Consider the following 3,960-nt stretch of genomic DNA (forward strand, 5'->3'; position numbering starts at 1 on the left):
CGCTCCATGGTCTTCATCACGTGAGATGTCAAAGCAACAGGCCTGTAGTCATTCAGCTCCTTCGGGTGTGCCTTCTTGGGAACAGGAATGAGACAGGTTGTCTTCCACGTGGCAGGAACTCTCCCTAGACACAGACTGAGGTTAAAAACATGTTGGAGGGGCTCACCCAGTTGAACAGCACATGCCTTGAGCATTCTGGGGCACACTCTGTCCGGGCCAGCTGCCTTGGGTGAAGTCTCCTCAGCTGTCTCCTGACCTGGTCAGCAGTAAAGGTTGGTGGACTGGAGGAGATGATTTGTCTGCCAGTTGATAGTGTTGATGGTGGTGATGATGAAGATGGTGGAGGTGAGGGTGATGATGGTGCTGATGAAGATGGTGGAGGTGAGGGTGATTGTGCTGATGGTGATGAAGATGATGATGGAGGTGAGGGTGGTGGTGGTGGTGGTGATGATGATGATGGTGATGATGTTGATGAAGATGGAGGTGAGGGTAATGGTGGTGGTGATGAAGATGGTGGAGTTGGAGTTGAAGGTGATGGAGATGGTGGTGATGATGGTAGAGATGGAGAAGATGTTGGTGATGCTGCAGGAGGGTAGGAGGAGGGGGCAGCAGGAGCAGGACAGTCAAACCTGTTGTAAAAGTTGTTGAACTGGTTTGCTCTGTCCACACTGCCATCTACTGGGTTGCCGTTGTTGTTCTTGCACCCAGTGATGGTTTTCATTGCACCCCAGACTTCCTTCATGTTGTTGTCTTGCAGCTTTCTTTCCACCTTCTTCCTGTAAGACTCCTTGGCCTCTTTAAGACGTACCTTGAGTTCCCCCTGTACGCGCTTCAGCTCTACCAAGTTTCCGTCTTTGAACGCCCTCTTCTTTTGGTTGAGGAGGTCCTTGACGGAGCTGGTAATCCAGGGTTTGTTGTTTGGAAAGCAGCGTACAGTCTTTGTGGGAACAGCAACATCCATACAGAAATTCAAGTAGTCCGTAACACAGTGAGTCACCCCCTCAATGTCCTCACCATGTGGGTGCAGCAGCACGCTCCAGTCAGTGGTGTCATAGCAGTCCCTTAGGGCTTCTTCTGCTTCAGGAGACCAGACTCTGAATGAGCGTGTGGTAGTGGGCTGCCTCAGTACCAGTGGTTTGTACTGAGGCTGCAGGAACACCAGATTGTGATCTGATTTCCCCAGCGGTGGTAGTGGAATAGCCCTGTATGCATCCTTCACATTAGCATACAGCAAGTCTATGGTCCTGTTTTTCCTGGTGGGACAGTCCACAAACTGGAAAAAGGCAGGCAGGGTAGAGTCCAGCGTTACGTGATTAAAGTCACCAGTGATCACATAGAAGGCGTCAGGGTGCTGTGTCTGCAGCGCTGCGACGGTGGAGTGGATGACGTCACACGCCGCCTGCACGTCCGCTCTCGGCTGGATGTAAACACACACGAGGATCGCGTGAGAGAGCTCCCGCGGCATGTAATAAGGTCGGAGACTCACCGCTAACAGTTCAATATCCCGACAGCAGATCACCTCCTTCACGTACACATGTCCAGGGTTGCACCATCTGTTGTTAATAAACAGCGCGATTCCTCCACCTTTCCGCTTCCCGCAAAGCACCGGGTCCCTGTCCGCCCTCACTGAAGAAAAGCCGGGTAGCTGCACGTTAGCATCCGGCGTGTCGGGGGTAAGCCAGGTCTCGGTGAAACACAGCATGCTACACTCCCTGTAGAGCTTCTGATTCTTCACCAGACAGGCTAGCTTGTCGGTTTTGTTGGTCAGTGAGTTAACATTCCCCATAACCACCGACGGAACTGAGGGTTTGTACCTCCAGCGCTGCTCCGACTTCTTAGCCTTTAGCTTAGCCTTTAGCATAGCGCCAGCCCTGCAACCTCGGTACCTCCTTCTCAGATCATCCGGTATTGTGTGGACAATGCCCCCACGTCCCGCGGGTCGGAGGGCTAGCAGTTCTTCCCGGGAATAAACACGGTATTCCTCGCTGCCCCGCATATTTACACCAAAAATATCCTTAGGATATAAATAAGATGCACACTAGACGTGTGTAGTAGCACAGAGACGATAAATAAACGTAAAAAAACTCAGAAAAACACACAAAGAGACGGAGCTACTGGAACAGGCAGCCACTCGCGTCGGCGCCGGAAGTAGAAGATACTTACCTGGCAGGGGTGATACCATGATCAGAAAGGTGGTTCGCCCAGAGCGAGGCTCAGTCATTGCACTCGGGCTGTGCTGACCTTTGCGAATTCCCCAAATGCGGGAATCTCGACTGCATAATTTTTGGTATTGGACAGCGACCCCGACGATATGGGTTTGATCCCGCGTGAGGAGCTGTGTGTTTTTTTTTTTTTCCTTTCTTCTTGGATTTACCTGCTTTGAGATCAACTGTTCTGCAATTGGGTTCAACAAACCTCTGGGCTGTAGAGCTACTATTCTGTACCACTCCATCACATTATACTTAATTTTCTAAAACTGTATTTTTCACGTAATGGCTTGGAAAATATCTTAATTACCAATTGTCCCAGTGTGTGTGTTTTGTTGTGTGTGTGTGTGTGTGTGTGTGTATGACTGTATGCCCAGATATGGGCTGGCACTCCACTCTGGGTCAATGCCGTCCCCCAGGTGGATGGGCATTTCCGTTTGAGAGTAGGCTGTGCACGATTGGCTGCCATTTTTTGATGGTGTGTGTGTGTGTGTGTGTGCTGAGTATAAAATGTTGTGTGTAAAATGTGATTATAAAACAACTTTGGGTTTCTAAAAAGGTTCTTTATAAGAGTAACTTTATTAATTTACGCAAAAAGTAAAGCCTCAGTTGAATGTACAATCTTTAGTTTTGCTCTTTTGACTAATATTAATGTTTTAATTATTTGACGTACAGTTTTGTGCGTATTTCAGACCAACACAAGCTAAGAGAGAAAAAAACGGAGCTGAAGGTTTACTGCTGTTTAGTGACCTGCACTGCCAGTGCAGTGGATGTTAGGAGAATTACTCTGACAGCAAGGCTCTGGAGAACACAGGAGAAAATGACTATGCTCAGGCAGAAACATGACACACACACACACACACACACACCTCTCGGTGGGAGAGGCTGACTAAGCTGCTGGACTAACCTAAAGTGACGCGGGGCTTTGGCAGGGGAGTGCTGTCAGACGGCTCCGTGTTCACTCACTGTGCTGGATGGAGGGAAAGCACCATGCAGACCCCTGTAGGCACAAACAAAGGGTCAACACTCAGCGGGCCACAGACATCACTGGATGGACACGGAAGCATGTGAGAGAGAGTGTGAGAAAGAGTGTGCTGGTGAAATATTTTAGTTTATTCCTCTGAGTACTGGCCTACCTGAGGACCCAGCTCAGTGTGCGCACCTCGCTAAACAGATTAGAGGAGTGTGTGCGTGTAAACAGGAGCTGCTAATTAAATTAAGAGCTAAAAAACAAGGAGCTGGGCACTTCTTCAATTATTATAATGGAGCGCAAAATTAGGTAAACTGATTTGTGTGCAGCCGTGCTCTAGAAAAGTAATTCTTAAAAATGACTGGTCAAAGAACTCAGCGGAAAATTATAAATGTGCAACTTTCGTTTAAGAGTGGAAAACTTTTGGTTCATTTCAACTTTACTAATAGACTCTTATCAGGTCAGGTCAGGTCAAGAGGGTTTTATTGTCATTCCATCTGAACACAAGTACACATTGCAGTTAAATTAAGTTCTCCAGGAACTCAGTAACAGTGCAACAAGTAACAGCAAATCAATGTAGACAAAATAAAGTACCGGCGAGCAACATGGAACTAAAGCACTATATAATACATACAGCAGACATGAGACAATTAACAGACAGGACAGTGTAGTACTGACACAGTACTATAGACAGCAGTTACAAAGTGAAGCTACTATGTCTCTTACGCACTCTAGTACTACTTTTAACCCCGCCTAATTCTATTCATTTGAATGAGAGATGAC

At 47.7% G+C, this 3,960-nt stretch overlaps 1 pseudogene; it reads left to right on the forward strand.

Annotated features, from left to right (window-relative positions):
• The first annotated feature begins 2,155 nt into the window (after positions 1-2,155).
• LOC125799208 (U1 spliceosomal RNA) lies at positions 2,156-2,305 on the forward strand (annotated as a pseudogene).
• The last annotated feature ends 1,655 nt before the right edge of the window (positions 2,306-3,960 follow it).

Source organism: Astyanax mexicanus, chromosome 2 (genome assembly GCF_023375975.1).
Source record: "Astyanax mexicanus isolate ESR-SI-001 chromosome 2, AstMex3_surface, whole genome shotgun sequence".
Classification (NCBI taxonomy): domain Eukaryota; kingdom Metazoa; phylum Chordata; class Actinopteri; order Characiformes; family Acestrorhamphidae; genus Astyanax; species Astyanax mexicanus.